At 19.2% G+C, this 13,587-nt stretch overlaps 1 protein-coding gene across 1 annotated transcript in view; it reads left to right on the top strand.

The window, feature by feature from the left end:
- shaker (potassium voltage-gated channel protein Shaker) overlaps nucleotides 1-13,587 on the top strand; it is a gene marked incomplete at its 5' end in the record, with an annotated part of 629,484 nt that overhangs the window by 336,428 nt on the left and 279,469 nt on the right. The gene's annotated exons all lie outside the window — the stretch shown is intronic.

Here is a 13,587-nt window from a genome sequence, read left to right as displayed (position 1 = left end):
AAGGTCACCCAAATCATCAAAAGGAGCACTGCGCTTAAAAAAAAAAACTATAAAAACTCACAGACTTACTTGCTTAAAAAAAACACACTCAATAAAATTAAACCACAGTCTCCTGCATGACAACCTACAAGACTTTTGACTGATCTAACGAGTGCTCTGATGGAAAGTATAAACTTATCTTTTAAATGCTTGATAATCTTTTTTTAATTAACAAATAAGTGTTAACAGTCAATTAAATACAAAAAACGTAAGTATGTAAATTTGAAATTTAAAAACAATGCATTTTATGTATAAAAACATAACAATGGCTGAAAATTAGTTTCTTGAATTAGTCCCACATGATCAAGACACTAAACTAAGCTAATAGAATTGAAACAAAAGTCACACATTTAATAACTTAACAAATTTGATTTTGATAACTTAACAACATTGTCACATCACAAAAATAATAAGTACAAACATTCGCAAGACAAAATTTAGAAATAAGTACGATAGATGAAAGGTATCATTATAAGAAATTATTGTAATAATCATTACCAAGTAACGTCATATAAAAACTAAGGTGCTGTTAAAAAAAAACTAAAGTCAGACACTTAAATTAATGAAAAATAACATATTGACTCTGACTTCCTTAATTCAATAGTCTATGTTACTAATAAAACTTTAGTAACGTAATAAAACAAAGCGCAATTGTAGTACAAACTTAAAAAATGTTGAAGTTAAACTAAGTAACTAAATAAAGCTACAAATAAGACAAACAATAAAGTTTTGATATTCAAAAATAATAAATCAACTAATATGCATGGACACACACACAAGCATTAAATGTAAAAAAAAAAACCCGAAAGAATATTCATATGCATTAAACTCGATATCAGTGACAACATCATTAACATCGTCACCTTTATCATCGTGACTTTTATACAAACTATCAGAATAACTTTTATCGTAGAGTTTACCGTCATTATGACTATTGTCAGGAGTATTAATAATGTCATGATTATAAGGAGTCACAATATCATACTAACCATCATCATAATTTTATAGATTTAACTGCAATAATAAATACCATCATAAAACAACCATTTCTACTACCTTAATTATCATCATAACTAGCATAATCGAATACTTCTTCATTACCTTAAACGAAAAAGTCGATAATGTTGTCGAGATAAGTAATATCAGAGAGCATTATCAACAACATCATAATTATATTATTATTATTATTATTTTTATTATTATTAAAATAATAACTAATGGTAGAATCTTCAATAATATCTTTTTTATTAACATCATTGTCGGAATTAAGATAATCACCATCATTTATATCAATATCAATAAAATTAACAGAAGCGTCATATAAACTAGGAGAAACTTTATTATTATTCGACCATTTTAGTAAAATAACAAAGTTCATCATCATCTTCATCATCATACTCATCATCATCATTATCATTGTCACCATCGACCCCGTTGTAAACATCATATCAACGACATCATCACTATAAACGATATCATCAACAACATTATCATCAACATTATCAATACTATTTTCAAAATTATCAACCTCATCAGCATCATCGTTATTCACACCATTATTAATATTATCATAAGAGTCATTATTATCATCATCAACGACATCATTATCGTCATCATAATCAACATAATCATGATCATCATTATCATCATCATCATCATTAGTATCATCTTCATCATCATCTTTATCATCATTATTATCATCATCATTATCATCATTATTATCATCATTATGATCATCATCATTATTATCATCATCATCAACATCGTAATCATTATCATCAACATCATCATCATCATCCTCATCATCATCATCATCATTATCATTGTCATTATCGTTACCATAATCGTCATCATCATCTTCATCATCATCTTTATCATCATTATTATCATCATCATTATCATCATTATTATCATCATCATTATCATCATCATCATGATTATTATCATCCTCGTCATTAGCAACATCATCATCAGCGTCATTATCATTGTTAACATTATCATCATCATTATTATCATCATAATCATCTCTATCATCATGATTATCATTATCATTATCATTATAATTATAATTAACATCATTATTATTATCATCATAATCTTTATCATTATAATTATCAAAATCATTATTACAAGTATTATTGTCATTGACATGATCATTATTATCATCATCATTCTCTTCATCAACATTATCATCATCATTGTTATTATTATTATTCTTATCGTTACCATCATTATACCATCATTATAAACATTATAACCATTCTAACTATCTACATTGAAATTATTATAAAAATTGTCATTATCTTTTTCGTTATTATTATAATCATCTCCGTTATTAATATTATTATTATCATCCTCATTATCATCATCATTAAAATTATCATTATGACAATTATCATCATGACCATTGTTATCATCATCATCATCATCATAATTATTATTATCTTAATTATCATCATCGTTATGAATATTATTATAATTAACGTTAGAATGATTATTATTATCATAATCATCACAATTATGAACATTATTATTATTCTCATCATCATAAATATCATTATTATGTTTTTCATCGGTCTTGTCATAATTATTATCATTATCGTCATATTTACTTTTATTACAATTTCGTTGATCTTATTATCGTAAATATAAGAACCATTATCATTATCATTATCATCATTATCATCATCCTTTTTTATATCATTGTTGACTATATCATCATAATCATCTATATTACTTTCATCGAAATCATCATAATGATCACCATTATAAACGAAATTATTATTATCCTTATAATGGTCATTATCATTGTTGACATTATCACAACCATAATAATTATCATCATCATTATTATCATTATTATCATATTCATTATAATCATCATCTTTATAATTAAAATGTTCATTATTACCATCATCGTTAACTTTATTTTTTGCTTCCAAATTATAATAATCATTATCATTATTATATTATCATCATCATTATAACTATTATCATTATTATTATTATTATTATCACTATCCTTATTATAATTATTATCATCATCATAATCGTTTATTCATCATCATCATCATCATCATCATCTACATCATTATCATTATTCTTATTATCATTATCATTATTATAAACATGATAATCATCATTATTATCATCATTACTCTTCATTAACATCATCATTATCATTATCATTATTATTATTCCTATTGTCACCATCATTGTATCATTATTATTATTATTTCAATTATCATAATTATCTATATTGACATTATTATAATAATTGTTATTTTTTTATTATTATTGTTATTATCTTTACTATCATAATTATTATTGTTATTTTCTTATAATCATCATCATTATTTATATCATGATCATTATCACTATCATCACCAACGTTATTATTCTTTTTATTATAGTCATTATTATCATCATGAATATAACAATTGTAACTATCATTTTCATTGTTAATACTATTAACATCATCTATATTCTGATCAGCATCATAAATATATAAATTATAAATGTCATCATTATTATCACCATTCTTATCATCCTTTTTAATATTATTTTAATTATCATCATTCTAATCATCCTTAGTACCATCATAAAAATTGTGATGATTATCAAATTAAATAATGTTATTATTATAATCCCTATAATAGTCATAATTATCGTTTTTATTATCAGAACTGAAATAATTATTATTATTATCATTATTATCATATTCATTATAATTATCATCTTTATAATTAAATGTTAATTATTACCATTATCATCATCATAAACTTTAGTATCTGCATCAATATCATAATAATCGTTATTATTATCATATTCATTATTATTGTCATTATTATTATTAACATTTTCCTTGTTATCATCGTCATAATAACTATTATCATTATTATTATCATTATTAGCCCTATTTTTGTTATCATTATTATCATTATATTTATGATAAACATTATTAATATCATCGTTATTATCTTTATTATCATAATTATTAATATCAATATCATAATAATTAATGTTATTAACATTATCATTGGTATCATCATTATTCTCTTTATCGACATCATCATCATCATTATTATCATTATTATTCCTATTGTTACCATCATCGTATTATTATTACTATCATTTTGAATATAATGAATGTCTGTATTAACATTATTATAAAAATTGTTTTTTTTTTATTATTATCGTTATTATCTTTGTTATCATATTTATCATTGTTATCTACTAATAATCATCATCACTATTTTTATCATGATCATTATCATTATTATCATCATTGTTATCATTCTTTTTATTATAGTTATTATTATCATCATTTATATAATTATTGTTATTATCATTTTCATCGTCAATACCATAATTATAATTTATATCATGGTCAGCATCATAATTATATATATCATAAATGTCATCATTATTATCACCATTTTTATAATCCTTTTTAATATCATTGTAATTATCATCATTATAATCATTCTCATTACCATCATAAAAATTATTATAATTATAAAAATAAGTAATGTCACTATTATTATCCTTATAATGGCCATAATTATCGTCTTTATTATAAGAACTATCGTGATTATTATCATTATCATTATAATTTTTTAATCATAAGCATCATCATTATCATCGTTATAATCATCATGTTTATTATTCCCATCATTATTATCATTAACATAATTATCTGAATAAATATTATAATTATTATTAACATCATCATATTTATCATTATTGCCATCAGCATTATCATCATAATTATCATTATTATCATCATCATGATTATTAATACAATTATCATCATTATCATTATTATCATTGTCATAAGCAGTTTTATCCTTATTATCATCCTAATCATTATCATAATCATAATTATAGTTATCATTATTATTATAATTATTATTATTATCATCTCTATCGTCATTATCATCATAATTATCAGCGTCATTACCATTATTATCATTTTAATCATCATCATCGCCATTATCATCATTATTATTTTTATCATTAAAATTATTGGCATAGTTATCATAATTATTATTGTTATCAACATTATCATCATTATCATTATCATCATTGTAATCCTCATTTTCTTTATCGTCATCAATAAAATTATTATCATCGTTATTATCATTATCTGCATTAATATCATGATCATTATTATTATCATCATATTCATATTTATTGTCATCATCATAATTATAATAATTAATATTATTATCATCATTATCGCTATCATTATTATTATACTCATTATCATTATCATCATAATTACTATCATCATTATTATTATCATCATTATCATCATTATTAACATAATTATCATATATATCATTATCATAATAAGTTTTATTATTGTGATTACCATCATATTTAGTATTATAATCATAATTAGTATTATGATCGTATTTATAATTATTGTAATTATCGTTATTGCCATCATCATCCTTTTCAAAATCACTGTTCTCATTATCGTCATAATCATTCTCAATATAATCATCGAAATCATCAACATTAAATCAGATTATCATCATCATTATTGTCATTAGCATTTTTCTGATAATGGTTGATACGATCGTTTATATTATCAAAACTATTATGATAATAATCATAATTTTTTTCTTTAATATTATAATCATTATCATTATTATCGTCATTATTTTTATCTTTATTTTTACTATTATTATTATTATCAACATTATTATATGCATCAATATCATTATCATTATTATCATCATCACATTTATTATTATTGTCTTTATGTAAAACAACATTATCGTTAGTATTATCGTCATTATCTTTTACTTTATTATTATCATCATCATTATTATTATTGCTCACATTATCATTATCATCCTCAGTTAACTTATCATTATAATTATCGACATCATCATCAATATTTTTATTGTCATTGATATCATCTATATTATCAACATCATCATCTTCATTAACATCATCATCATTATCTTCATTATTATTATTATTTTTATCGTCACCACCATCATATTTCCATTAATATTATTGTAATCATAAGATTTTTTTTAAATTAATATTTATTTTATGAGTTATTAGATGATTTATCATTATTTCTTCTATTATTACTATTGTCATCCCTATTATCATCATTATTATTGTCATTCTTATTATCATTATCAACATAAGTATTATAATGATTATTAACATTATCATTACCATTGTTATTATTCTTATTATCATAATTATCATTATTATCATTATCATTATAATTGTCATCATCTTTCTTTCAATTATCATCATAGAGGTCACCATCATTATTATTATTATCATGATTCTCATTATTATCATAATTATCATCCGCATCGTCATCACCATTATCATCATTATATTTATTAGTATTGTTATTATTATTAGTATCATCGTTATTATTAGTATTATCATTATTTTTATCATTACTATTATTATTATCACTATTATTATTATAATCATTATTATACGCAACATTATTATTATCCTTATTAAAATTTTAATTAATTCCATTATTATCCTTATTTTCGTCATCAAAATCATCAACATCATTACCATCGTTATTAAAAGAATGTAATTATTATAATTATTATAATTATTGTTAAAATTGTTATAACCATTAATATAATTATCATTATTAATATTATTATTATTGTTATTAATACAATTATTATATTTATAGTTATTATTATTATTATTATTATTTGTATTATTTTTATCTTCATCATTACTATAATAATTTAAATCATCATTCTAATTATGATAATTATTTCAATATTCATTTTTTTTATCATTTTTATTTTCATGATTATTACTATAATTAATATTATCAATATTATTATTATTATCATTATTTAAATTATAATTATTATTATCATTATTATTATAACTATCGATAAACTGATCATTCTTTTTATTTTTATTTTTATAATACAAATTATTATTATTATTACCATGTATATTTTTATTTTCAAAATAATTATTGTTATTATTATCATTATCATCATCATAACTATAATCTTTATCATAATTATTATTATAATCCTTATTATCATGATTATCATAACCTTTATCATTTAAATTATAATTATTATCATCATTATCATTATTATTACTATTATTAATAAGATATTCATTATCATTGTCATTATTATCATAATTTTAATGACAATTATTATTATTATCAATATTTTTATCATTATCCTAATCATTATTATTATTTCCGTCATTATTATTATTGGCCTTATTATTATAACCATTAAAATAATTGTTATTTATATCATTATCATCATAAGTATTAACATTATTATTCTTCTTATTTAAATCATTATTAGTATTATTATCATTACTATAATAATTATTGTCATTATTATAATTATCACCATCCTTATTTTAAACATCTTGATTATTTTTATCATTATCATTATTGTCATTTTTATTAGCATTATTATTATTATTATCGTCATTATCTTCGCTATTCTTATCATTTTCAATATAACCTTTATTATTATCATTGGTCTACTCATTATTCTTATTATTATTACTATTTTTATGATCATTATCATGATCATCATTATGATTATAATCTTTAACATCTTTACATTTATTATTATATTTATCATTATCATAATGGTTATTACCATTATCATAATAATTACTATCATGATGATTATCATTATTTTTATTATTAAAATAATATCTGTAATTATCACTTTTATTGGCATTTCTATTTTTATCATTATTACTATTATTATTATTATTATTATTATCATCATTATTTTTATTACTATTTTTATTTTTATTATTATCATCACCATCATTATTATCGTCACCATTATTATTATTATCATGACCATAATAATCATTATCAACAAAATTATCATTCTTATTATTACAGTTATCATTATCATAACTGTTATTATTTTCATCACCATGATTTTTATCATTATCATTATTTATACTATCATCGATTACATCATCACAATTATTATAATTATTATCTTTTTTTAATTATAATCAATATCATAATTATCATTACCATTTTTATTATGATTTAACTGAGCACTACCATTATTATGATTATTATTATTATCGTTATTATCATTATCAATATCGGCATAATCCTTACTACTATTATAAACTTTATTATTATTATCATTATCACTTTTGTCATGATTATCATTATCATAAATGACATCGTTATTATTTCTGTTTAATCATATAAATCGTCATAATTATTTTGCTTATTATTATTATCACCACCTTAAGGATTAACATAAGTATTACTATTATTTTTATTATTATAACTATCCTAATTATTGAAATTTCTAGTATCACTCTTATTGTTATTTTTACAATCGTTATCATCATTAGCATTATTTTTACAGTTATCATCATTATCACCATCTATTTATTTATTGTCATTATCATCATTATAATCATTACTATTATTATCAATATCATTAAAATAATTTCAATTTTTATCATTATCATTATCATCAGCATCACTGTAACTATGTTTATAATTTTTATAATAATTATCATTAAAATAATAATTAATATTATCATAATCATTATCCTTTTTTTAATTATCATCGGAATCAGTCTCATAATTTTTAATATCATTATCATTATCATAGTTTTTTTCTAATTATTATAATCGTTATTAAGATTCTCATTATTATCTTTTAAATTATTATTCTCATTATACTTATTATTATTGTCCTTATTATCATTATCATTATTAATAATATCATCGTCATCTTAAATATTATTATCATTATCATCATTGTCATTAGTATTATTATCATCTTTCTTATCATTTCTATTATCATGATTATTTTATTATTATTTTTGTCATTATTTTAATTTTAGACATTTTTTTACAAAATCATTATTGATATTATCATTATTATTGTTATCATTATTATTATCATCATTAATATAATTATCATAACTTTTATCATTATCATTATTATAGTCATCATTATCATTTATTTTGTCATTATTATTAACATTAATATTATTATCGTCATGCTTTTTATCAACTTAATCATCATAAACATTATCATGATTATCATAAATATTATTATCATCATCATTTTTGTCCTTTTTTTTTTAATCATTATAATCATTATTCTCATTATCATTATTATTATAATCACCATCGTTATTATTATCTTTATCACCATTTTTTATAAAATCAATATTAATAATATGATCATTATATTCGTCATCAACGTTGTAATTATTATCATCATGATTATTTTTATTATAATTATAATTATCATTATGATCATTATCATTAATATCATGAATATTATTTTTATTATTATTATTATTATCATTTAAATTATTGTTAGTAATTTGAATGTCATTATTATAATAATAATTTTTATTTATTATTTTCATTATTATTATTATTATCAATTTTATTATTATATCTTTTATTATTGTTATCATCCTTATAATTATCATTATTATGATTACAATCAGAATTGTCATTTTTATTTTTATTATAATTATCATCATTATAATCACTATCATTATCATCATAGTCATCATGATCATTATCATCTTTATTATTATTATCATTTTTATCAATATCATCATCATCATTATCATTAATGTTGTCATCATTATCATCACAACCTTAATCATTATTATTATGATCACTATCATCGTTATTGTAAACATCACTAATATCATTATTATCATTACTTTTGTCGTCTTAATCATTATAATGACTATTATCATTATAACCATCTAATTATTAGTATCATCATGATCATTATTACCTCTATTATTATAATTATTATGATGATCATCGTCATTGTAATCTTTAACATTATTATTATTATTAAAATTTATATCTCTATTATTATTATCATTATCATGATAATCATCACTTTTTTATAAATATTACTATCATTGTTATTACTAACATTATAATTATCATATTTATTGTCATTATTATTATACTTAATAATTACCATTATCATCATTATCAATACCATCATTATCATTATAATCATTGAAATTTTTATTATCAATATCATAATTATTATCATCATTATAATTATCATTGTGATCATTATCATTATTATCAACCCTATTTTTATTATCAACATTATTATAATTATTATTATTATTATTGTCATCACTCATATAATCACTATTATTATAATCGAAATTACTTACATCATCATTAATATTATAACCATAATTATTATTAATATAATAATCACTATTGTAAGGATCGTTATTATTGTCATTGTTATCATCGCAATTTGTAACACTTTTATTATTACCATTGTTATTACTATTCTTATTATCATCCTTAACATAATTATTATTATCAGTATGATAAAAATAATTATATTTATCATTACTATAATGACTAACCTCATTACTATTGTCATTATCATTCTGATCATAATAATTTTTTTTATCAAATTCATAATGATCATCATTATTCTTTTTCATCAACATTATTACCATTATTAGTATTAGTATAATTATTATTTTAATTATTATCACAATAATTATTATTATTATCATCCTTATTTTTATTACTAAAATTGTTTTCTTTATCACCATTATTATTTTCATGATTATTATTATTATAATGTATTATAATCCTTATTATAATCAGAATCATTATCATTGCTATCATTATCGTCTTCCGCATCATCATGATTAGTATCATCATTATCATTATTATTATTCCCACCATAATTATTGTTATTGTCATAACCATTACTGTTAGTAATAACAATAATATTTTTATTATTACTATTATCTTTATAATCAGTAATAGTATTTTTATCATAATTATTATCATTATTGACTCTATCATTATCAACAGCCTTATTATAATTATCATTATTATTAGAAGCATTATTACCATTTTTATTATTATTAATATCGTGATTATCGTTATCATTATCATCGTCATGAACAATATTATTATTATTATTATTATTATCATTGTTTTAATTATTTTTATTATCATTATTATCATTATTAATTTTATTATTATCATGACAATTATAAATATTAAAATTATTTTTATCTTCTTTATTGTTATTATCACCACTATCATCATCATTATTGTTTTTTATCTTATAATCATTATAATTATTATAATTATTATAATTATTATAATCATTCTTCTTTCCATTTTTAAAATTATCTCTATTATTACCATCCTTATTGTCATTATTATAATTATTTTAATAATTACTATTATCGTTAACATTAATACAAATTTAATGATAATTATCAATATTATAGTTATAATCATAATAATAATAATTATTATTATTGTCACTTATATTTTTGTCATTACCAACGTCATCATTGTCTTTTTTGTCATTACCATATTTTTTATTATTTACATTGTAATCTCCATCATTATTATTTTTAGTATTATTATAATTATCATTATTATTATAACTATTATCATAAAAATTATAACTTATATCCTCATTATTATTATTATTCTTATATTTATTTTTATTTTTATTATTATAATTTTTATCATTATTTTCAATATTATCATCATGATTAACATTATAATTCTTATCAGCATTATCATTATTGTCATCATTATCATAATTATTATTATCGTTTTCATAATCGCCATTATTACCATCATTATTACTTTTATTATTAGCAATATTATCATTATCAGTATCATTAATATAATTATAATCTCATCATCATTATCATTATAATTCTCATATTAATTATCAAAATCGTCAACATTATTACTGTCATGACTGTCAATATTATCATCATTATAAAGCTTAATATGATCATTGATTTTATCGTAATCATCATTGTTTTTATCATGATTAATGTTTCAATTATTATTATCATTAGCATGACCATGATCATTATCAGTTTCATTATTTTTATCATTTTTATTATTGTGATTATCATTTCTATTTCTTTCTTTTGATCCTTATTTTAACTATAAAAATTCTTATTATTATCTTAATTATTTTTGTAATTATTATTTTTATCATCCTTATTATTATCATCTCTAGTATTATCATCATTTTGATTAACATTGTTATTATTATTATCATTAGTATCATTATAATCATCATTATTATCATCATCATCATTATCATCATCATTATCATTATTATTAGCATTATTGTCACTATCATTATTATCAGCCTCATCATTATCATTATTATTATCTTTAGCATCATAACATTTATAATTATTATTATGATCGTGATTATTTATATTTATCCTTATCATTTTTACTAACATTTATAACATCATTATTATTATTATTATTTCTATTAAAGTTTTTATTACTATTAATGTGGCTATGATTACTATGATTGTTATTATGATCGTTACAACTACTATCATTCTTAACATAATTGTCAATATCGTCCAAATTTTTATTAGTATTATTATTATTGTCATTGTTATCATGATCATCTTTATTTCAATTATTTAAATCATTATTATTATTATAATGACCATTGTCAACATTAAAATGATTATCATCTTTATCATTATCATCATCACCACTATCATTATCATCATTATTATTATTTTTTTATCATTATTATCATTCTCATCATTTTTATAATTCTTATTTTCATGATTAAAATCATTATTATTATAACCATACTAATTGTCATTATTGTAATTGTTTTAATAATTATAATAATTATAAACATTATTACAAATATAGTTATAATTATTATTATCATTGTTATTATTCTTATTATTATCATCAGCATGATTATTTTTATAATTATCGTTTCTATTGTCATCATCATTACTATTATCCTTATTATAATTACTATTATAAGCATAAGAACTGACCTTATTATTAATTTCATCGTCATAATTATTAACATCATTATTCTGATAATGATTTTTATTTTCACTAGGACCATTATTATTATTATTATTATTAATACAATCATAAGCATTATCGTCATCAAAATGTTAATGACTTCAACAACAGCAAGCAAGACATTATTATTATTACGATCAGCATTATCATCTTTATTTTTATTATAATCATTATCATTTAAATCATTATCATTATTATCAGGGTCATCATTATCATTGTCATCTTTATTATTATCATAATCGTTTTTATCAATATGATTATCATTATCATTATTATTGTCTTTATCATCATTATGAACTCCATCATTATCATTATGATCACTATCATCGTTATTGTCAATATCTTTAATATTATTATTATCATTATTTTTATCGTCTTCATCATTTTTATTACTATAATTATTATAACCATTTAAATTTAATTGTTATGATCATTATCATCATTATCTCTATTATTATTATCATTATGATGATTATTGTCATTGCTTGTATTAACATTATTATCATCATTATTAAAATGAATATCTTTATTATTATTATTATCATTATCATGATGATCATCAATATTTCCATTAGTATTACTATCATCGTAATTATTAACATTATAATTATCATAATTATTATTATCATTATTATACTTAA

The sequence above is a fragment of the Copidosoma floridanum genome, unplaced genomic scaffold (genome assembly GCF_036245765.1).
Source record: "Copidosoma floridanum isolate Cflo_tuat_1 unplaced genomic scaffold, Cflo_Japanese_pri ptg000020l, whole genome shotgun sequence".
In the NCBI taxonomy this organism is placed as follows: domain Eukaryota; kingdom Metazoa; phylum Arthropoda; class Insecta; order Hymenoptera; family Encyrtidae; genus Copidosoma; species Copidosoma floridanum.
The sequence above is the reverse complement of the archived record's forward strand: the minus strand, read 5'-3'. Positions and strand labels throughout refer to the sequence as shown.